Raw genomic sequence first — 24,211 nt, 5'->3', positions numbered from 1 at the left:
CAAAAAGTAAATGTATAGTTTTTGTCTCATAAATTGATTTTATTACAAGGAAAGCCAGGTTTTGTCTAAAATATTTAATTTTTTTTTTTTTTTTTTTTTTTTTTGAGACAGAGTCTTGCTCTGTCGCCCAGGCTAGAGTGCAGTGGTACGATCTCGGCTCACTGCAACCTCTGCCTCCTGGGTTCAAGTGATTCTCCTGCCTCAGCCTCCCGAGTAGCTGGGATTACAGGCGCCCACTACCATGCCCGGCTAATTTTAGTATTTTTAGTAGAGATGAGGGTTCACCATCTTGGCCAGGCTGGTCTCGAACTCCTGACCTCGTGATCCACCTGCCTCAGCCTCCCAAAGTGCTAGGATTACAGGCATGAACCACTGTGCCTGGCCCTAAGTAATTTCTTACAGCTTTTTTATGAAATCCCATTTGTCATAGTCTGAGAAAATGATAGAACATTTGTAAAGTGTGTACCTGAAAAGGGTTACTTGGTAGGAACTTGATAAATGATTGCTATTACCATTCTCCTCCTGAAGGATTATATATATATATATATATATATATATATATATTTTTTTTTTTTTTTTTTTTTTTTTGAGATGGAGTTTTGTTTTTGTTGCCCAGGCTAGAGTGCAATGGCACAATCTTGGCTCACTGCCACCTCTACCTCCCGGGTTCAAGCGATTCTCCTGCCTCAGCCTCCTGAGTAGCTGAGATTACAGGAGCCACCACACCCGGCTAATTTTTATATTTTTAGTAGAGATGGGGTTTCTCCATGTTGGTCAGGCTGGTCTTGAACTCCTGACCTCAGGTGATCCACATGACTCGGCCTCCCAAAGCGCTGGGATTATAGGCATGAGCCACTGTGCGTGGCTTTTTTTTTTTTTTTTTTGAGACAGAGTTTCACTCTGTTGCCCAGGCTGGAGGGTAGTGGCACAATCTTGGCTCACTACAACCTCCATCTCCTGGGTTCAAGCAATTCTCCTGCCTCAGCCTCCTGAGTAGCTGGGATTACAGGCACAAATCACCAGGCCAGGCTAATTTTTGTATTTTTAGTAGAGATGGGATTTCACCATGTTGGCTAGGCTGGTCTCGAACTCCTTACCTCAAGTGATCTGCTCACCTTGACCTCCCAAAGTTCTGGGATTACAGGCGTGAGCCACCGCGACTGGCAGAGGGGATAAACTCTTGTTGCCCCATCCAGTTAAATGTGGGATACTAGTTTTGTTTGCAGGTAGTCTTCCATTTCCAAAAAGCATTCCTGTGATCTGCCTCTCATCAAAACGTATGTACAGGTTTGATGGGTTTTGACTGAAAACATTCTCTCCATCATCTTTAACTATTGCCAGTCCTCATTATTCACAGATTCTGTTTGCAAATTTGCCTATTGCTGAAACTTATTTGTAATCCCGAAGTAGTCACAGCACCTTTGTAGTCACTTTTGAACATGCACAGTAACGAGATATTTGAGTCACCCTACATGAACATTGCCAGCTGAGGCCAAATAAGACAAGATTCTGCCTTCTTGTTTCAACTCTTGTACTGTAAACGAGTATCCTTTCCATGGTCTATTTGGTGCCATGATTTTTTTGTTTTTAGAAACAGGATCTATGTTGCCCAGACTGGACTCAAACTCCTGGGCTCAAGTGACCCTCCTGTCTCAGCCTCCTGAGTAGCTGGGACTATAGACTCATGCCACTGTGCCCAGCCATCACATTTTTTTGCTTTCTGTTGGTGATTTTGCTGTTAAAGTGGCCGCCGAATGTATTGCTGAAGTGCTGTATGGAGTTCCTAAGCACAGAAGGCTCTGAAGTGCCCTACAGAGAAAATACATGTTAGATAAGCTTTATTCAGGCACGAGTTCCAGTGCTTTTGGCAGTGAGTTCAGTGCTAATGAATCAACAATAAGTATTTTAAAAGGTGTTTTTAAACAGAAATACACATGAGACAAGATTATATATTCACTGGCTGATAAGAATGTTGTGCCAGAGGTTTGCAGGAACCTAACCTTGTACTTCCCCTAGGAGCAAGGGTTCAGTTTTCACTAATTTACTGTTCATGATGACTTTACAGAACATAAGTAACACAAATAATGAGAATCCACTGTAAGGATGAACTGTACTTGGCAATGAATTTCTTCAGTGGAAGGCTGTTTTGTTTATTTACAAATCAAATTACAATGTGTTCTTCTATAAACCATGTCTAGGAGAGCAGTCATTTTAAATTAAGAGTATAAACAGACACACAGAAGCTTCCAGTTGGAGACCATGGAAGTTATCAGCTGGCTGTAAGCCCCTCCTCTCCTCAGCAGTTCCTTTTAGAGCCTCCTTGACAGGTGGCCATTGTTTTCTGATTGAATGCTTCCAGTGATGTAGCACTCATTTCACGGGGAAGTCCTGTCCACTGTGGCTCAGTTCCAACGTCCAAAACAGTCCTTTCTTATGCTAAGCCAATGCCTCTCGGTAACAGCCCTCTCAGTGGTTTTAGATCTGAACTCCCAGAGCAACCATTCTCTCCTCTGCACACAATAACCCCTCAGCAAATCTCTTCTGCAGGTTAATCAGACCCAATTCTCACATCTTTTCTTCAGAGAACATGCTTTCCACACCCTGCCTGAATGTCTCCTAATGAATTGCTCTAATTTGTTATGTGTGGTAGCCTTTGTAAATGTGGTGTCTATATTTGAACACATAAGTTCAGATATCTTGAGCTGAATCGCGTAGGTGTGGTACCCCCTGGGACTTGGACACTGTTTCCTATTAACACATTTTGTTACATTTTTTTTTGGCATCTGCTCACACTGCATTAATATCCCTTATTGTCACAATAGCAGGTTAAGCCAAGTCTCCCAAATCCTGGCCCTTTTCAAATGATTTTTCTGAACAAAGATATTGTACTTTATTGCAGTCAAATCTCATCTTTTTAAAAAGATTCTTTGCAACCTATGGAGATGATTCTGAGTAATTATTCTGAAATCTATCACACTGTTTTATATCTCCTTTAAGTTTAATAAGTATCTTAACTCAAAACATTGATAAAAATATTACCCGGCCGGGCACAATGGTTCACGCCTGTAATCCCAGCACTTTGGGAGGCCGAGGCGGGAGGATCACAAGGTCAGTAGTTTGAGACCAGCCTGGCCAATATGGTGAAACCTCGTCTCTACTAAAAATACAAACATTAGCCTGGCGTGGTGGCGGGCACCTGTAGTCCCAGCTACTCGGGAGGATGAGGCAGGAGAATCCCTTGAACCCAGGAGGTGGAGGTTGCAGTGAGACAAGATCATGCCACTACACTCCAGCCTGGGCGACACAGTGAGACTCTGCCTGAAAAAATATATGTGTATTACACAAGACTAAAGAGGGGAAAATTTGTGTTGCTTTTCTAGAGAACTCTCTCAAGATTCCTTGTCATGCCATCAATTGGCACTCTGAATCAACCTTTCTCTGCTATAATCTAAACCCACATCACTCCATCTTATCCACAAAGGTGTCTTGCCTTCCTGAAATGACCAATTTCTTGGTTAAGTAATGTAAAAATCCTATTAAGAAAGGAAGTGGTATTTCTCTGTAATGACTTACTTGAAGAGAAGTCATGACGACCTGTTACATTTTCCCTAACATACTGTCTTTAATGATTTATATCAGACATTTTCCAAGGTTTACCATCAAATGTAGCAGTTTGTATTGCTAAACTCTATTTTCCATCCATTTTGAAAATCAAGGTATTTGATAGTTTATCTTCATAGGGTAACTTAACTGGAAGAAGATAAAACAAGAAGCCTAAAGAGGGAACTTAAAGAGGTAATGTGGGAGCAACTGGGTGACTTAACACACATCTCTGACTCATCTAAGCATTCACCAAGTCCACTTTACCCAATAATCTTTCTTGTATTACCATCTCCTTCCTCAACCAGTAAAGGTACAATAACCATCTAAATATACTGTGTCTCTCTCATGAGATACAGTTTGGTTTGACTTCTCTATTACTTGCAACAGAAAAAAATTTTTACTTACATAGGAAAGGGAGGCTCCTTAGAGGACATGGGAGTTTTGTTACCAGAAGACCATACATTGGATACAAGGCAGAAAAAACAATGGATTCTTCTACCTGCTCCAGGTCTCCAATCTCTTGCTCAATCTACTCTTCCTATTAATGCCAGTGTTATATTCTAAAATACTAGTTGTATCCTTTACATTCCTCTCCTAGTTTTGGATGAAATCCGAAAGTAATCAAGGCCTTCTCAATGTGGTGCTAACTTGTCTTCAGTCTCCCAGGCCTATCAGACTTCTCCCATTTTCCAAAGTGTGCCCTGCATGCTCATGTCTTTTTTTCCAGATACTACCCGATGGAATCAAGCCCAGTTCAAATACTCTCTCTCCCTGTGTCCCCAGTGCTTATCAATTGTTCCTTCCATTATAGTCCAACAAGAGCAAGTAATTTGTATCTCTGCTCAGGAAGCACTCATCTAGCTCACGCTGTACTTATTTTTTCTCTCCTGCGTTCCTCCACTATCGCAGTGACTTTCAAACTTTCAGCAATAGCATAGCTCATAGCAATAATAAGCAATAACTAGAAATACATTTTACATTATGTTCCAAGAGACACATTCATATAAACTATATATTTCATCAATTTTAAGAAGTACTTCCTCCATTTTAATGCCTGAAATCAGGATTTAGGCCAGGTGCGGTGGTTCATCCCTGTAATCCCAGCACTTTGGGAGGCCTGAGGCAGGAGGATCACTTGAGCTTAGGAGTTGGAGATCAGCCTGGGCAACAAAGAGACCTAATCTCTACAAAAAATAATTAGCCAGGTATGGTGGTGCACACCTGTAGTCCCAACTACTCAGGAGCCTGAGGCAAGAGGATTGCTTGAGCCCAAGAGCTTGAGGCTGCAGTGAACCATGATCACACCACTGCACTCCAGCCTGGGTGACAAAGTGAGAGTCTCTCAAAAAAAAAAAAAAAAAAAAAAGATGTGGCAATAAGGTATCATATTTTGATAGAGTTTTCACTTTCTTAATAGTACATAAAATAATGGCATGTTTCATAATGAATGACATTTTCAGATCTGTTGAAATGTGTTACATAACCAAGACAAAAGTTGCACAAAACAATGTTTGCCCTTTCTTCTGGGCAAGCTCTCTTTAGTTTTTTGCTCCATTAAGACAAAATGCAAATTGTAATCCACTAAAATGATTTCACTACTCACTAATGGATCATAATCTGCAGTTTGAAAAAATGCTGAGAATTGAAATTTTTTTTGTTTTGTTGAGACGAAGTTTCACTCTTGTCGCCCAGGCTGGAGTGCAATGGTGTGATCTCGGCTCACTGCAACCTCTGCCTCCCAGGTTCAAGCAACTCTCCTGCCTCAGCCTCCTGAGTAGCTGGGATTACAGGCGTGCACCACCATGTCTGGCTAATTTTGTATTTTTAGTAGAGAGGGGGTTTCACCATGTTGGTCAGGCTGGTCTCAAACTCCTAACATCAAGTGATCCACCCGCCTCGGCTTCCCAAAGTGCTGGGATTATAGGTGTGAGCCACCACACCCGGCCTATGCCCAGCTAAATTTTGTATTTTCAGTAGAGACAGGGTTTCACCATGTTGGTCAGGCTGGTCCCGAACTACTAACCTCAGGTGATTCACCTGCCTTGGCCTCCCAGGGTGCTGGGATTACAGGCCTGAGCCACTGCACCCGGCCAAGCATTGAAACTTTTTATAGCTACAGAATGGGATTTATTTATTTATTTATTTTTTGGAGAGGGAGTCTCGCTCTGTCACCCAGATTGGAGCACGGTGGCGCGATCTCAGTGCACTGCAGCCTCCACCTCCTGGGTTGAAGCGATTCTCCTACCTCAACCTCCTGAGTAGCTGGGTGGCGCACGCCACCATGCTTGGCTAATTTTTTTTTTGTATTTTTTAGTAGAGATGTGGTTTTACCCTGTTGGTTAGGCTGATCTCAAACTCCTGACCTCAGGTGATCCACCCATCTTGGCCTCTCAAAGTGCTGGGACTACAGGTGTGAGCCACCGCCTAGAATAGGATTAAGACCTAAAACCGGGCTGGGTGTAGTGGCTCACACCTGTAATCCCACCACTTTGGGAGGCTGAGGTGGGCGGATCACTTGAGGTCAGGAGTTCAAGACCAGCCTGGCCAACATAGTGAAACCCCCTCTCTAATAAAAATGCAAAAATTAGCTGGGTATGGTGGCGCCACCTGTAATCCCAGCTACTGGAAGGCTGAGACAGGAGAGTAGCTTGAACCTGGGAGGCAGAGCTTGCAGTGAGCCGAGATCCTGCCACTGCACTCCAGCCTGGGCCACAGAGCCAGATTCCATCGCACACACACACACACAAAAACTAAACTAAAACTGGCCGGGCCTGGTGGCTCACTCCTGTAATTCCAGCACTTTGGGAGGCCGAGGCGGGTGGTCAGGAGTTTGAGACCAGCCTGCTCAACGTGGTGAAACCCCGTCTCTACTAAAAATACTACTATTAGCTGTGCGTGTGGTACAAGCCTGTAATCCCAGCTACTCAGGAGGCTGAGGCAGGAGAATCGCTTGAACCCGGGAGGCGGAGGTTGCAGTGAGCCGAGATTATGCCACTACACTCCAGCCTGAGTGACAAGAGCAAAACTCCATCTCAAAAAAAAAAAAAAAACCCAAAAAACTAAAACCAATTACATTAACATGACTTTACAATTCAACTATCTGCAATAAATATAACTTGAATTCCAAGAAACTCTTGCCCAAAATGGTGGAGTTGCAAATAACTTGATCGTGGTTTCAGGAACTTCCTAAAATCCATTTATCTCATTAAGTTACTGACAGAATTTGCCTTCATCAGGGTAAATAGCCCTCTGCTCTACTGAGTTTAACAACTATTTATCCCTTTAGGCTCTCTTCAAAACTCTCACCATCCTCTGCCCACCCATCCTAAACTATGATATCACAAATTTGTCCCAAACCCAATCAGAACCCGTCACTGAAAAACCAGTCTTAAACCAGATCCCTGGGCTGGGTGTGGTGGCTCACGCCTGTAATCCCAGCACTTTGGAAGGGCGAGGTGGGTGGATCACCAGGTCAGGAGATCGAGACCATCCTGGTCAACATGGTGAAACCTCATCTCTACTAAAAATACAAAAATTAGCTGGGCGTGGTGGCGCACGCCTGTAGTCCCATCTACTCAGGAGGCTGAGGCAGGGGAATCGCTTGAGCAGAGGTTGCAGTGAGCCGAGATCGCGCCACTGCACTCCAGCCTGGCGACAGACCAAGGCTCTGTCTCAAAAACAAACAAACAAAAACCAGATCCCCCAAATCTTGTAATTATTCCATCCTTGACCTCCCCTTTTGAAAAGGTACAAAGATTCTGTCAACTTAGTGTCTCCCTTACTATTGTAAGCCAACTTTGCATTATCCACAAGTTATTTACCCGAAGTCAGCAGTGACACTGGATTAAACGCTCCTTGAGGGAAGGCACAGTGCTTGGTATTTATTCTCCCACCTTCTCTGGGTGATCAAACATTGACTGAAGAGGAAGGTAAATGAGTTCTCAAACAGTGAGAGGAAAAATGTCCTCAGGATCAGAGGAGAGCCTAGAGCAGGGGCAATGGGGCTGAAGGTAAGAGCTCTTGTTGCAGAAGTTGGAAATTCTGCGGTTGCAATAAGTCTCCCCTTTCTCTTGGTTTTATTCACTCATCACTTCTTCACACCTGGTACTCAGCTGACGTTGTTTTAAATATTAAAAAATAGAAAGCATTCCAGCTCACCCCAACCACTTAACTTCGTTACTCTGTGATTTTTTTTTTTTTTGAGACGGAGTGTCACGCTTTCGCCCAGGCTGGAGTGTAGTAGCGCGATCTCAGCTAACGGCAAGCCCCCGCGGGGTTCACGCGATTCTCCTGCCTCAGCCTCCCGAGTAGCTGGGATTACAGATGTGAGCCACCACACCTGGCTAGTTTTTGTATTTTTAGTGGAGACGGGGCTTTCACCATGTTGGCCGTGCTGGTCTCGAACTCCTGGCCTCAGGTGATCTGCCCGCCTGGGCCTCCCAAAGTGCTAGGATTACAGGCGTGTACCACCACGCCCGGCCCTTTGTGATTTTTTTTGAAGTGGCCTTTGCCTCACTCTTGAAGATGCCCATAATAATGGCTAAGGGGCTGTTGTATGGTTCTCATCGGCATTGTATGGTGATGAAGTCATTGAAAAAATATGCTGACCTGCGTCTCTAATTTCATAAATACTAAATTTCACATAAACACTGGAAAGGCTCCTTGAACTCAATAAGCCATTAAAAGTAATGTAAGTTTGCTTTTAGCCAAGAAGTGGGCCCAAGAAGGTACCCATCCACCTTTCTACGTTTCACAGTGCATCCCTTTTCAAATTCAAATTATCCTATCCCAGTTCCTGCAACAAGGCAGGTACTCTGGCCTCCCAGTCTTTGCTTACACTGTTCTCTCGGCAGAAACACCCTCCCCTTCACCTCCTGGTTACATCCGCTCCTCCAAGATCTAGCTGAAAGGCCACCCGTGGCGACCTCTCCTAAAAGCCTTCCTGCATACTCTCTGGCAGAATGAATGACCTCAGTACTTGGCCTCGGAGGCGTCTGCCTTGTGCTCCGGCTGCCGCCTTCCAGCCTAATCCATCTTGAGGACCAGCCTTCCTGGAGACTGAGGCCTCTTCCTCTCGGATTGCCCAGTGCTCTGCACGTAGTAGGTGCTTAGTAAACGCTCGCACTGGGTTTGGTCACTTTGTTCCCTTAATGCCGGGGCAGGTAGTGGAGCAGAGACGGCCCCGGCTGTCTTCCTTCTTGCCCGCCCGCAGGCAAAACCCCCGGAGGCGCAGGACTACCGCGTGCCTTTCCCACCGCCCCCGCGGCGCGCACAGCCCAGTCACGGGCGCTGGAAATTCCGGCGCGTGCGGGCGCGCTGGGCAGGGCGGGGGCGGGAGAACCCGTGGAGTGAGCCTGTGACGTGAGGGGGCGTGGCACGGCGAGGCCCCGCCCCCTCTCCCTCGCCCTCTCTCGCGGGTCGGGGTTACATGGCGGCGACTGCGGCAAAGCGAGAGCCTCGGAGACGCCGCTGCTGCCAGCACAGCCGGAGACCTGAGCCGACACTGGGGGCTGTCCGCGGGTCCCGCACTCTCTCAATGAGTCGGAGAAATCCCGTGAGTGTGTGTGTGTACGTGTGCGGGGTGCGCCGGCGGGGCGGCTCGGGAGGGCGCCGCGGCGGGCCCGGCAGCGGCGGAGCCGGCTCCCTCCTCCATTGTGTGTGACCCTCCGGCGGCTGCCGCTCAACAAAGGCGCTTTTGTTTGGTCTGCCGCCCGCCCCCTGCTCGTTCGCTTGCCCGCTCTCTCGGGCCTGGCCGGCGCGTCCCCGCGCGGGCCGGCGGGCGGCGGGCCGGGGTCTCCGCGTGGGGCCGGCGAGGCGGCCAGTGGGCCCCTCCCACCCGGCACGCCCCTCGCCGGTCGCCCTGCCGGGCTGAGCCAGTTCCCTGGCCCCGCACGCCGGCTGCCGCCCCGCCACCTGCGCCCGGCTCCGCGGGTTCGAAACCCAGCCGGACCGGAGGGCGGGCGAGCGAGGGGCGGCGGCCCGGGGAACATGAGGTGGCGTGGAGTCTCGCCTTCCTGGCACTCTGCCTTTCGAAATGCTCCCGCGTCTCCTCCCCCGTCCCACCCGGTGACTCGGCCTCAGCTGACTCCGGCCGGGCAAAGTCTCCAGTGGCGTAGCGCGCAGCGCTCTCCCGGCTCGCCTCAGAGCCCTGAAGTCCGCCCAAGTTTTGAGTCTAGCCATGAATGAGGTACTGAAAACTCGGAGACGAAATTCCTAATTTCCTCCCCCGGCCCTGCAGTCTTGCCTTAGCTTCTTTCGGGACCTTAAGTGGTGTTCTGTGAAAGTGCCCAAATGAAAGCTTGTTTTGTCGGTTCACCAGAAAGGGCCTTGTCACTTTGCTGTGCATTTTAGTCCGCCTTGTGAGTTGTGTGGAAAAGTAAAGGTGTTTTGGCAACCTTTTGTTTATTGACGAGTGTAGGACCCAACCGGTTCAGGTGTTACGGGGGAGCTCTGTGCAGCAGGAGCTTCTCGATTCCTTTCCTGTTTTATTTTTTCTTTTGCTTGTTCATTGGAAAAGGTCCAGTGAAAGGGACTGGTGAGTTGGAATTAGAAGCCGACTTGTATTAACGTCGTAATTCATGTTCATTGCTAAAGATGCAGTCTAAGTAATGACTTTTTTTTTTTAATTTTAACGGATACAGATGATTTGTCAAGGGGAAAAATTAACATGCCGTACAATGAAGAGCAAGCAGCTTCAGAGTAATTTTCTGATGGCTGATTCTTCTAGCCTGTCTCTTACAGTTCCGATTGGGCATGTCCTCTCTCTTTAACGCTGGAAAACCGAGATGGAAAGAATGATCTGACCAGAAGAATGTAGGGTCCAAACAGGGCCTGGCCCTGAAATCAGGAATTTCTTCATAGAAATGTCAGATTTTAATTTTTAAAAAATAATTTTGAATTGGGTGAAAGAAACTTTGTCTTTAGATAGTAATTGTTCAAACATGTTTATGAAGTGTTTGCTATGTGCCAGGGAGTGTAAAGTCTTTTCACATATGTTACATCATTTATTAAGAATTGCCTTGTTAAGCGTGTCAAATTATTTATTGATGTCCTGAATTCAGTAATTGCAGTTAATCTAGAAAATATGCCAGATTTGAGCAGAACATATTTGATCACCTAGGTATTACTGTTCAGAAGAAAACACTGGAAAATGGAGAATATTTTAGGAAAAACTTCGTATATGAGGATATTTTGGAATTCAGTTATTTGCAAAAGAGGATTAGAAGTAGTCGTTGGCTACTTGTGATTAAAAAATCCAGAGAAGAGTGATCTGAAGTAAGTTAATTTTGCAATTAAAAAAATGCACTCATTCTAAAGACAAATGTTAGCACTAAAAGTGTTGCAGTGCTTTACATAAATTCATTTAAAGCATCGTGAGAATCAACTGACAAAATAGTAAGGTTTGCTGACTCAGGGTACTTTGCTGAAGGGGATGGGGTCGGGTAGGAGGAAGCTTACAAGTGCTGCTGCAAGTTTTGAGTTGGATGATGACTCATGCTGCCCACGGACTGCTACGTGGCTTTTTTTTTTTTTAAATTGTATTTTTTTTTAAATGATAGGCTAAAATGTTCCTGTCCACATTGAAATTCTCTCTCATTTTTTTCTGAAGAGGAACAGCAGTTTCTATAAAGTAATGGCTTCTTAAATTGCATTTTAAAAGGATATCCTATACCCTACAGGTGGAATTGTGTAACGTTTGCTGAGAGGAAAGGTAAAACCAATTGCTGGTCAGGTGCTGAAATTAAATGTTTCATACTAACGGGTTTTTGGCTACTGCTGAGAGAGATTTGTTACAGGTTATTTATAAAGGACAGATAGTACTTTTATGGTGTCGTTAGAAATTGACCTTATATTTTTATTGGTTATGTGAGTTATCTTTATATTTAATATTTAATCAGATATGGCTCTGAATATGAAAGTTTCACTCTCATGGAATTATTAAAACATGATTATATGTTGTGCTTTGTGATTTATGTGAATTTTCTGTTTTAATAAAGACAATTTGAAATAGGTATTAGGCACTATTTTTCATTTTTTTTAAGATAAGCTGAATGTACAGTTCCAAATTTAAAACTTTAAGTTGAAACTTGGTAATAAGATGCATCTTTTGACTGATTTTAAAACAGGCAACGTTTAGCAAGTTGGCTTAAAATAAGATTGAGAGGGGGAAAAAGATTGAGAATGGCAGTTTAAGAGTGGGGCTGGGTGCGGTGGCTCACACCTGTAATCCCAGCACTTTGGGATTCCACTGAGGTGGAAGGATCGCTTGAGGCCAGGGGTTCAAGACCAGTATGGGCAACATGACAAAACCCTGTCTCAATTTTTAAAATAAAAGAAAAATTTCCCACCCATCCTCTAGTTTTTCTGTGTATACTGTTTAATTTTTCAAATGGATTTGAGGAGTTTGTGGACAGTAAAGTGTTTGTTGTTGTTTTTGTGAGACAGGGTCTTGCTCTGTCACCCAGGCTGGAGTGCAATGGTGCGATCACTGTTAACTGCAACCTCTACTTCCTGGGCTGAGGTGATCCTCCTACCTCAGCCTCCTGAGTCCCTGGGACTACAGCTGTGTGCGACCATGCCTGGCTAGTTTTTGTATTTTTTGTAGAGATGAGTTTTCACCATGTTGCCCAGGCTGTTCTTGAACTCTTGGGCTCAAGCAATCTGCCTGCTTCAGCCTTCCAAAGTGTTGGGATTACAGGCATGAGCCCCTGCTCCCGGCCCGTAAAATGTATTGTTAATGTGAATTAAATTTTTGGAACTATTTTGGAAGAGTATTGCGTGCTTTATATCTAGAGGATTTTTAAATAAAGTTTAATTCAAACTTAAAAAAAAATTTCTAGTAAAGGAAACATAAAAATACAAAGTATTGAAAATTTTCAGAGCATCACATTACTTAGAGGTTTAACACATTTCCGGCATTGTTTTCAAATATAGGTAATTAGCTGTGGTGTACATAATTCAGAGTTTAAAAACAAACTGAAGCCAGGGCAGTGGCTAACGCTTGGAATCCCAGCACTTTGGGAGGCTGAGGCGAGACTCCAAAAAACAAACAAACAAACAAAAACTGGATATCTTAGCTTGCTTCCTATCTGCAAGGTACTGTTTTATGAAATGCTGAGCCTTCTCACCACTGCTATCCAATTCCTTGTTACTTTTGAACCATTCGAACCTTGTGTTACTCTAGGTCCCCTGTTAAAATGGAAAGAAGATGCCTCAGAAGTAAATTCTGTGTGGCATTGTTGGCTGCCTTCATTAGTTCCTTCCGCCTGTTTTGTGGGCTGTTACATTACACTACAACCTGCCTGTGGTATGGGAATTTTGCTCATTTTTATTGCTGAGAGCCTTGACTGAGACTTTAAGAAAACAACTCCAATGTTACTGTAGTTAATGGCATTTTCCAGGGGTTGCTTTCATGTGAAGCTGATGCTTTTAAGGTGACAGTGATGTGGGCCAAGTCCAGCACTGGTTTTTTCATCTCCATGAACTGCCTATTTGGAAAATACTGTGTGGCTCTCTGATAGAGTTGGTTTTTTTGTTTGTTTGTTGTTTGTTTTTTGTTTTGAGATGAGTCTCACTCTGTCGCCAGGCTGGAGCGCGGTGGCGCCATCTTGGCTCACTGCAACCTCCGCCTCCCACATTCAAGCGATTCTTCAGCTTCAGCCTCCTGAGTAGCTGGGACTTCAGGCACATGCCACCATGCCCAGCTAATTTTTGTATTTTTTTTTTTTTTTTTTAGTAGAGACAGGGTTTCATTATGTTGGCCAGGATGGTCTCGCTCTCTTGACCTCCTGATCCACCCGCCTGGGCCTCCCAAAGTGCTGGGATTACAGGCGTGAGCCACTGTGCCCGGCCCATAGAGTTCTAAAAGTTTTGTCTTTTATACATGTCAGTCTTCTAAGTCCATTTCTAAAAACTTGTTCAGAGATTGAATGCTTATATAGCAAATAAAATTTTCCCATTAATTTTCATTAAATTTGGTGGTTTTTTCACAGAAAAAAAATGGTATCATAAAACTTGTTTTTAGAATCCTAGCATTTACCTCAGAAAAGTCTGCCTCTGCAGAGTGCAAATCTATATGCATTTAATTCTGTACAATCATAAAACTTTTAAAATATTACTGTTTTGGAGGTGTCATGGGCATTATCTTGCTTCATTCATGTACATCATTTGACAGTTAAGGAAACTAAGGCCTGGAGAGATCTAAGACCTTGGTACTGAAAGTGTGAATTCTGGACCAACAGTATTAGCATTACCTGCGAACTTGTTAGAAGTTAGAATCTTGACCTCATCTCAGTCCTACTGAATTAGAATCTTAGAATCTACATTTTTTTTGTAAATAAGAGGCACAATCTTGCCCTGTTGCCCAGTTTGGATCGGAGTGTACTGGTGTGATCATAACGCACTGCCACCTGGAACTCCTGGACTCAAGTAATCCTCTCACCTCAGTAGCTGGAATACAGGTGTGTGCCATCATACCCTGCCCTTTTTTTTTTTTTTTTCTTAAGAAGTGGAGTCTCGCTGTGTTGCCCATGCTGTTGTCAAACTCCTGGCCTCCTACCATGCTGGGAAGAACCTACATTTTAACAAGATTTTTCAAGTCATTCAGTGCGCATTCAGTTTGAGAAGCACTGCTTAATGATGCATACACCTGGGCAGTATAGTGAGACCCTGTCTCTACAAAATAAAATGAGCCAGTTGTGGTGTGCGCACCTGTAGTCCCAGCTACTTTAGAGGCTGAGATGAGAGGATTGCTTGAGCCCAGGAGGTTGAGGCTGCAGTGAGCCCTGATTGCACCACTGCGTTCCAGCCTGGGCAACAGCAAGAGACCCTGTCTCAAAAAAATACGTAAATAAATAAAAATTAAAATGATGCATACATGGTTGTTCAGCTCGTTAGCCTTCTGAGCTGCTCTTTCCACTGACCCTTCTGAAAAAAGTCAAATGGAAAATGTAGAAGCTAATCACTGCCCAGTTGAACTTTCTATGACGATAGATGTGTTCTGTGCTATCCAGTGAGGTAGCCATTGGCCATGTGTGACTGTTGAATACTTGACGAGCAAGTAGTGCACTTGAGGAATTGAATTTTTTATTTAATTTTAGTTACTTTAAATAGCTGGACGTAGCTGGTGGTTACATGGACAACACAGATCTAGATGATCTTTGCCCACTCTAAAATCTAAGTTGTAATTTAATAATGGGTTAGACTCAGTTTAATAATTGTTCTCTCCTAATGTACAAATTGGAGAGAGGGTATGTTGACTTAGTTTTTCTAATATGCCCAGATATTATTTTAGTATGTATTATAAAACAGTGCTGATTTTCTAATTGATACATCTGTGTTCAATAAAGTAGATAATCTAAGTTGTAAGAAAGTCCATTCCTTCCCATCTTAAGAGGTATTTTCACTTGTATTTTTAAAAAGTGGCTATTATCTGCTTAGTTATTCTGTGGAAAGCATTGACAGGATAGTTTTTGCCTCTGGCCTAGTACCTCTAGGCTTGTTGGCACTTGTTGGTAACTTCCAGATTGATCTGCTGTTTATGTTAATTCCAGGTGCAGAAACAGAGTGGTTCATAACCTCCCACCTTTTTTTTTTTTTTTTGAGAGGGAGTTTTGCCCTTATTGCCCAGGCTGGAGTGCAATGGCGTGATCTTCACTCACTGCAACCTCCGCTTCCTGGGTTCAAGTGATTCTCATGCCTCAGCCTCCCAAGTAGCTGGGATTATAGGCATGCGCCACCACACCCAGCTAATTTTGTATGTTTAGTAGAGATGGGGTTTCAACCATGTTTGAAGTAGATAAAGTAACCTAACCTCAGGTGATCCACCTGTCTCGACCTCCCAAAGTGCAGGGATTACAGGCGTGAGCCACCACGCCTGGCCTTAACCTCCCACCATATGCAATGGGAAAATTCTAACCCTGTAGTCACAGGCCTATGTCCAAATTCCGGCATTTACTGTGTGTGTAATTTCATGAAGTTGCTTTTCTTAGAGAGTCATTGTTCTTGTTTATAAAATGATATTTACAAGACTGTAGTTAGAGAAGAGAGAAATAATTTGTCATTTAGAAAATGCCTGTCATGGCTGGGCGCGGTGGCTCACGCCTGTAATCCCAGCACTTTGGGAGGCCGAGGTGGGCGGATCACAAAGTCAGGAGTTCTAGACTAGCCTGGCCAACATGGTGAAAACCCGTCTCTACTAAAAATACAAAAAATTAGCCAAGTGTAGTAGTGCATGCCTGTACTGCCAGCTACTCTGAAGGCTGAGGCAGGAGAATCACTTGAACCCAGGAGGTGGAAGTTGCTTTGAGCCGAGATCGCACCATTGCACTCCAGCCTGGGCGACAGAGCGAGACTCCATCCTGAGAAAAGATAAAACAAAATGCCTGTCGTGGCCGGGCACGGTGGCTCATGCCTGTAATCCCAGGACTTTGGGAGGCCGAGGCGGGCAGATGACAAGGTCAGGAGTTCAAGACCAGCCTGGCCAGCATGGTGAAACCCCATCTCTACTAAAAATACAAAAAAGCTGGCCATGGTGGTGGGTGCCTGTAATCCCAGCTACTCGGGAGGCTGAGGCAGGAGAATTGCTTGAACCCAGTAGGGGGAGTTTGCAGCAAGCTGAGATCATGTCACTGCACTGTAGCCTAGGCAACAGAGCGAGACTCCTTCTCAAAAAAAAAAAAAAAAAAATAGAAAATGCCTGTCACATAATAGGTTCTTAGTAGATATGAGTTACCTACCCTCCCCCTTCTGCTTGGATTTTATAGCCCTCTGTAATTGAGTTATATGCTTAAGATCAGGCATAATACATATTTTGAGTCTTGGTCTCTACCAGTTACTGTAATTTCATGCCTTGCCTCATTCACGTTGTATCCCATGTAGATTTCGCCACTTGTGCTCTGGATTTCTTCTCTTGACTTTTTTTTTAATCTTAATTTTTGTTTGTGTGTAGATGGGGTCTCCCTGTGTTGCCCAGGCTGGACTCAAGCAGTCATCCTGCCTCGGCCTCAAAAAGTGCTGGGATTACAGGCATGAGCCACTCTGCTCAGTCTGTTGATTTCTCTTTATTTTTGTATTTATCGTTTATTGAGATGGAGTCTCACTCTGTTGGCCAGGTTGGAGCGCAGTGGCATGATCTTGGCTCGCTGCAGCCTCCACCTCCCAGGTTCAAGTGATTCTTCTGCCTCAGCTTCTTGAGTAGTTGGGACTACAGGTGCCCACCACCACGCCCGGCTAATTTTTGTATTTTTAATAGAGATGAGGATTCGTCTCTGTGTTGGCCAGGCTGGTCTTGAACTACTGACCTCAAGTGATTTGTCTGCCTTGGCCTCCCAAAGTGCTGGGATTGCAGGTGTGAGCCACCGCACCCTGTCAGCCTGTTGACTTCTTAAGGACTTACCTCGTTCTTGCCTGCATCATGAATTTTTCCCTTTCTGGATCATCTTTATTAGTATACAGATGTGCTTTAGAGCTGTACTGTCCAGTATGGTAGCTACTAACCAACAGTGCTTTCTGCAATGAAATGTGTGGCTGTTAAAAGAAAAATTTAAAAAATTTTGTTCCTCAGTGATGCTAGCTATATTTCAGTTGTTCAGTAGCCATAGATGGCTAATGGCTACTTTATTGGACAGTGCAGATATAGAACATCCCTATCATTGCAGACAGCACTATTGGACAGCAGCTCTAAGTGAGGCTTCCTTCTTTATAAGCCCTCTCCCCCATTCCACATTATTCTCTAGCTATAGCCTCATTTCTCTGATTCTCCTCCAAACCAGTTTTCAAAAGTTGTCATTTTGTGCTCTCTCTACTTTCCTTTGCTTCTCAGCCTACTACAGATTGGCCTCCATTCTTACCACTAAAACTACTCTAATCAAGGTTACCACTGGTTTCTGTTTACTAAATTCGTCTTACAGGCTCTTGTAGGAGCATTCAGTGTAGTTGACCACTGTTTTCTGCCTGTTCATCTACTTCTCATTTTATGAGACATATGTTCTTGTTTTCCTTCACTTTACTCCTTGTTATACTGTATTTTTTTTTTTTTTTTCTGAGATGGAGTCTCGCTGTCCTCCAGGCTGGAGTGCAGTGGAGCAATCAATGTCTGCTCACTGCAGCTGCCACCTGCTGGGTTCAAGTGATTCTCCTGCCTCTCAGCCTCCCCAGTAGCTGGGATTACAGGCGCACACCACCACGCCTGGCTAATTTTTGTAGTTTTAGTAGAGACGGGGTTTCACCATGTTGGTCAGGCTGGTCTTGGAACTCCTAACCTCAGGTGATCCATTGACCTTGGCCTCCCAAAGTGCTGGGATTACAGGTGTGAGCCATTGCACCTGGCCCTTTTTTTTTTTTTTTTTTTTTTTAAACAGGCTTCTCTCCTTTACCTGCATCTAAGTATTGGCATACCTAAGACAGGATAAAACTCCTGGGTTTTTTTTTTTCACCCTCTTTTTCTAAATTCATCCCCTAGGTGGTCTCATTCAACTCATTGTTTTAAATGCCATCTATATGTGAATCATTCTTATATTTATGTTTCTGGTTTAGACTTCTTGCCTGAGCTCCAGACATACTATCCAACTGCCTTGCTAGACATTACCACTTAGTAACCTAGTAGTCAGTTGTCTAAATATACTTCACATGTCCAAAATAGAACTCTCTTCCATAATATTCTTCCAGTCTTTGCCTCTTCCGTAACTGGCACCTAGGAGTTATCCTTGAATCCTGTTTTTCCCTTATCCCATAGCTAATCCATCATCAAGTTCTTTTGGTCTCCAGAATATCACTGAAATCTATTTATTCAATGATCTGTTTTATATCTTTATTTCTACCACCCTAGTCTCAGCCACCATTATGTCACCTGGCTTACTGAAATAGCTCTTAACTGGTTTTTGCTTTCACTCAGCTACCTTGTTCAGACATTCTTTCCCAGTAACAAGAATCTTCTTTCAAAAATGTAAATGAAATAGTGTAGATTGCCTGCTTAAAGTGGTTTCCTAGTTTTTCTTTGGTCTTAGTTATGAGATTCAGAATCCTGCCTCACGTGTTCTTCCTATCTTACTGCTACCTCCTTTCCTACGCCCTTTGCTGGAGATGCTGTGGCTACACTGGCATTTCTTTTGCTCCAAAATGCCAAGTTTTGTCCCACCTTAGGTTGTTCAATTTGTTGTTTCCTCTGTTAGGAATGCCCTTCTCCCATCTCTTAGCAATGCTGGTAGCTTCTTATTCAGGTTTCAGCTCCTCAGAGGGCCATTTTCCAGCTACTAGGCCAAATCTGAATTTGTTGATTAGCTAACTTATTTGCTGGTCTGTCCTTACTAGACTGCAAGCTCTTTGGAAGCAGAATAACCTTGTCTGTCTTATTCTCTACTGTATCGTCATACAGTGCCTTTCACATGCTAAGTGCTCAGTAAATTTTTGTGGACTGTATAAAATGTTTGATTCCTTTAAATCTCGGAAGGGAAAAACTGCATTAATAATTGCATTGTACCCAGTGTAACATGATTCTGGACTGGGTCCTTTACGTCCCAAGTACATGATTGGGATTATTGCAGAAACTTAAATGGGGTCTGATTATTAGATGGTAGTACTATACCAGCATTAATTTCCTGATTTTGATGATTATATTTTAGTTATGCAGAAGAAGGATTTTTTTTTTTTTTTTTTTGGAGACAGAGTCTCAGTCTGTTGCCCAGGACGAAGGAGTACAGTGGTGCAATCTCAGCTCACTGCAACCTGCACTTCCCAGGTTCGAACAATTCTCCTGCCTCAGCCTGCGGAGTAGCTGGGACTACAGGCATGCGCTACCCTGCCCAGCTAATTTTTTTTGTTTGTTTTTTTGGTTTTTTTTTGAGACAGGCTCTCTCTCTGTTACCCAGGCTGGAGTACAGTGGCGCGATCTCGGCTGACTGCAGTCTCTGCCTCCTGGGTTCAAGCAGTTCTCATGCCTCAGCCTCCCGAGTTGCTGGGATTACAGGCGCCACCTTGCCCGGCTCATTTTTTTTGTATTTTTAGTACAGACAGGGTTTCACCGTGTTGGTTGGACTGGTCTTGAACTCTTGACCTCAAAGGATCCACCCTCCTTGGCCTCCCAAAGTGCTGGGATTACAAATGTGAGCCACCACACCTGGCCTTAATTTTTGTATTTTTAGTAGGGAGACAGGGTTTCCCCCTGTTGGCCAGGCTGGTTTCAAACTCCTGATGTCAAGGGATCCGCCCACCTTGTCCTCCCAATGTGCCAGGATTACAGGTATGAGCCGCCGCGCCCGGCCAGAAGAAGGTCTTTGTCTTTAGGAAATATACTCTACTCAAAGGATTGGGGAGTGAAGGGAGATATGTACTAGTCAATTAAAAAAAAGGTACAGTGAGAGATCTTGGAATTTGGTTTACAAACCTGGTTCAAATCCTGGCTCTCTCATTTATGTGTGATCTTGAATGTATTTTTTAAATTCTCTAAAATAAAGATTATAATATTTGTTTTGCCTATTGGGAGGATTTAGTGTAAGGGTATATGTCCAACACAATGCTTCACATATAATACAATCTCAATAAAACCTTGCTTATATTCTTTTAAAATTCAAATATTAGAAAATGTTGACTAGGCATGGTGGTTCACGCCTGTAATCTCAGCACTTTGGGAGGCCCAGGTGGGAGGTTTGCTTGAGCCCAGGAGTTCAAGACTAGTTTAGGCAACATTGTGAAACCTTGTCTCTACCAGGATAATAAAAAAATTGAACCAGGCGGGGCTGCTCACACCATGGGCATAGCTACTCAAAAGGCTGAGGTGGTCCACCCACCTTGAGCACTGGTGGCGGAGGTTGCAATGAGTCATGTTCATGCCACTGCACTTCAGCCTGGGCGAGCGAGACCCTCTCTCGAGATATAAATAAAATAAAAATTTCAACATTTTATTTTCATGTTCAGTACTATGACTTCCTTTATAATATGAACAAATAATTTTTTGTTTTGTTTTGTTTTGTTTTTTGAGACAGAGTCTCGTTCTGTCGCCCAGGCTGGAGTGCAGTGGCGTAATCTCGGCTCACTGCAAGCTCCGCCTCCCAGGTTCACGCCATTCTCCTGCCTCAGCCTCCCGAGTAGCTGGGACTACAGGCGCCCTCCACCATGCCTGGCTCATTTTTTGTATTTTTAGTAGAGACGGGGTTTCACTCTGTTAGCCAGGATGGTCTCGATCTCCTGGCCTCATGATCCGCCTGCCTCGGCCTCCCAAAGTGCTGGAATTATAGGTGTGAGCCACGGTGCCCAGCCCAATAATTTTTAATTTTTAAGTTTTTTTTTTTTGAGACAGAGTCTTGCTCTGTCGCCAGACTGGAGCGCAGTGGCGCAATCCCGGCTCACTGCAACCTCCGACTCCCTGGTTCAAGTGATTCTCCTGCCTCAGCCTCCTGAGTAGCTGGGATTACAATCATGTGCCACCATGCTTGGCTAATTTTGTATTTTTAATAGAGATGGGGTTTCTGCATGTTGGCCAGGCTGGTCTCTAACTCCCAATCTCAGGTGATCCACCTGCCCTGGCCTCCCAAAGTGCTGGGATTACAGGCGTGAGCCACCGCGCCTGGCCATGGATAGATATTTTTAATAGGCTTTTTATATTTTCGAGATGTTTACCCTTTCTGAGTTTTTTATTCCTCTCTGTAGATCTGGGGTTGGTTACATTTTTCTTTCATCCTAAAGGACTTCTTTTAGCATTTCTTGAAGTGAAAATCTGCTGGAGACAGATTCTATCCATTTTTTTTTAATACTTTTTTTCTTTTTTTGTTTTTTGACACGGAGTTTCACTCTTGTTGCCCAGGCTGGAGTGCAATGGCGCAATCTTGGCTCACCGCAACCTCTGCCTCCCACATTCAAGTGATTCTCCTGCCTCAGCCTCCCTAGCAGCTGGGGTTACAGGCATGCGCCACCACACCCAGCTAATTCTGTATTTTTAGTAGAGATGGGGGTTTCTCCATGTTGGTCAGGCTGGTCTCAAACTCCTGACTTCAGGTGATCTGCCCGCCTCAGCCTCCCAAAGTGCTGGGGTTACAGGCGTGAGCCACTGCGCCCAGCCTCCTTTTTAAAATGGAGACAGAGCCTCACTGTGTTGGTCAGGCTGCTCTTGAACTCAAGTGATTATCTCACCTCAGCTTCCTGAGAAGTAGCTGGGATTACAGGCATAAGCCACGGTGCCTGGCATCTTTCTGCTTTTGTCTTTTTGAAAAGGTCTTCATTTTTGAAGGTTATTTCCCTTAGATACAGAATTCTGGTGTGATGATTAGTATTAGGTGTCAACTTGATTGGATTGAAGGATGCCTAGATAGCTGGTAAAGTATTGTTTTTGGGTGTGTCTGTCAGGGTGTTGCCAGAGGAGATTGACCTTTGAGTCAGTGGACTGGGAGAGGAGGACTCACCCTCATCAGTGTGAGTGGGCACCATCCAATTGGCTGCCACTGAGGCTAGAACAAAGCAGGCGGAAGAAGATGGGATAAGGCTGGCTTGCTGAGTCTTTTGGCTTTCATTTTTCACCCGTACTGGATGCTTCCTTCTGTTCCTCCTGCCCTTGAACATCAGACTGCAGATTCTTTGACCTTTGGACTCTTAGACTTAGACCAGTGGTTTGTTGGGGGTTCTCCAGCCTTCTGCTGCAGATAGAAGGCTGCACTGTTGGCCTCCCTGCTTTTGAAGCTTTTGGACTCGGATTGAGCCACTACTGGCTTATTTCTTCCCCAGCTTGCAGACGGCCTGATGTGGGACTTCTTCGCCTTGTGATTCTGTGAGCCAATTCTCCCTAATAAGCTAATGAGCTCCTTTCATATATACATATAACCTATTATTTCTGTCCCTGTCGAGAACTGTGACTAATACATCTGGGTTGATAGGTTTTGTTTTTTATTTTGTTTTTTCTTTATTTTCTTTTTGGGTTGATAGTTTTGTTTTTTTTTTCTTTTGGTACTTGAAAAATATTCTATTGTCTTCTGATTTTCATTGTTTCTGGTGATAAATCAGCGATCATTCTTATTCTTCTTCTCCAGCGTATACTTTCTCTCTTTTCCCTGGTTGCTTTTTTTTCCAAGTTGCTTTTATTTTATTTTTTGGAGATGGAGTTTAGCTCTTGTTCCCCAGGCTGGAATGCAGTGGTGCGATCTCAGCTCACCGCAACGTCTGCCTCCTGGGTTCAAGCAATTCTCCCCTGCCTCAGCCCCCTGAGTAGCTGGGTTACAGGCATGCACCACCATGCCCAGCTAATTTTGTATTTTTAGTAGAGATGGGGTTTCACCATGTTCTCCAGGCTGGTCTCAAACTCCTGACCTCAGGTGATCTGCCCGCCTCTGCCTCCCAAGTGCTGGGATTACAGGCGTGAGCCACTGAGCCTGGACTCCTGGTTGCTTTTAAGAGTCATTCTTTTTTGTCATTTGTTTTTTTGAGACAGAGTCTCGCTCTGTCACCCAGGCTGGAGTGCAGTGGCCGATCTCAGCCCACGGCAGCCTCTGCCTCCTGGGTTCAAGCAGTCCTCCCACCTCAACCCCCCAAGTGGCTAGGACAGGCGCCTGCCACCATGCGTGGCTCATTTTTGTATTTTTTGTAGAGTCGGGGTTTCACCCTGTTGCCCAGGCTGGCCTTGAACTCTTGAGCTCAGGCTATCCGCCTGTCTCGGCCTCCCAAAGTGCTAGGATTACAGGCGTGAGCCACTGTGCCCTGGGGCCAAGAGTTGTTCTTTCTCTTCCTTCCTTCTCTTTTCTTTTTGTTTTCAACAGTTTCACTCTGTGCATAGGTATGTTTTTTGTTTGTTTGTTTGTTTATTGAGATGGAGTCTTCCTCTGTCACACAGGCTGGAGTGCAGTAGTGTGATTTCAACTCACTACAGCCTTCTCCTTCTGGGTTCAAGTGATTCTCCTGCTTCAGCCTTCCAAGTACCTGGGACTACAGGTGCGCACCACCACTCCTGGCAAATTTTTGTGTTTTTAGTAGAGACAGGGTTTCACCATGTTGGTCAGGCTGGTCTTGAGCTCCTGATCTTGTGATCTGCCTGCCTTTACCTCCCAAAGTGCTGGGGTTACAGGCGTGATCCACTGCACCCAGACCAGGTATGGATTTTTTTTGTATTTATCCTGCTTGGGTTTCATCGAACTTCTAGATTTGTGGGTGGCTGTCCATTATCTTTTTTTTTTTTTTTTTTTTTTTGAGACTGGGTCCCACTCTGTTGCACAGGCTGGAGTGCAATGGCTCGATCTCGGCTCACTGCAATCTATGTCTCCCAGGCTCAAGCGATCCTTCCGCCTCAGTCTTCTGAGTAGCTGGGACTATAGGCATGCATCACCATGCCTGGCTAATTTTTATGTATATTTTGTAGAGATGGGGTTTCACCATGTTGCCCAGGCTGGTCTCGAACTCCCAGACTCAAGTGATCTGCTTGCTGGCCTCAGCCTCCCAAAGTGCTGCAATTATAGGCATGAGCCACTGCGTCTGGCCTTGTTATCTCTTCATGTGCCTCTGCTTTACTGAATCTTTAAGCTCAGCTTTTCAGTCTAGATTCTGGTTCTTTGGACTGCTGGGAAATTCTCTTTGCTCTCTAGTCTCACTCAGGATTTTCCTTATCTCTTGATTTTGCCCTAATTCTTTGACTTAG

At 44.6% G+C, this 24,211-nt stretch overlaps 1 protein-coding gene across 4 annotated transcripts in view; it reads left to right on the top strand.

The window, feature by feature from the left end:
- The window catches only part of LOC105490220 (mitogen-activated protein kinase 6), a 63,555-nt gene that overhangs the window by 5,759 nt on the left and 33,585 nt on the right, over window positions 1-24,211 (top strand). The window contains exon 1 of one of the 4 annotated variants that reach the window (XM_011755634.2): window positions 9,001-9,157. The exons of 1 other annotated variant lie outside the window; for it this stretch is intronic. The gene's annotated coding sequence lies outside the window, so the exon portion shown is untranslated. Of the gene's footprint in view, window positions 1-9,000; window positions 9,158-9,410; window positions 9,791-22,210; window positions 22,358-24,211 lie in introns of those variants that run through there. 2 more of the 4 variants (XM_011755642.3, XM_011755650.3) reach the window with 2 other exon arrangements.

The sequence above is a fragment of the Macaca nemestrina genome, chromosome 7 (assembly GCF_043159975.1).
Source record: "Macaca nemestrina isolate mMacNem1 chromosome 7, mMacNem.hap1, whole genome shotgun sequence".
NCBI classification, from domain to species: domain Eukaryota; kingdom Metazoa; phylum Chordata; class Mammalia; order Primates; family Cercopithecidae; genus Macaca; species Macaca nemestrina.
This window is presented reverse-complemented; position numbering and strand designations above follow the sequence as displayed.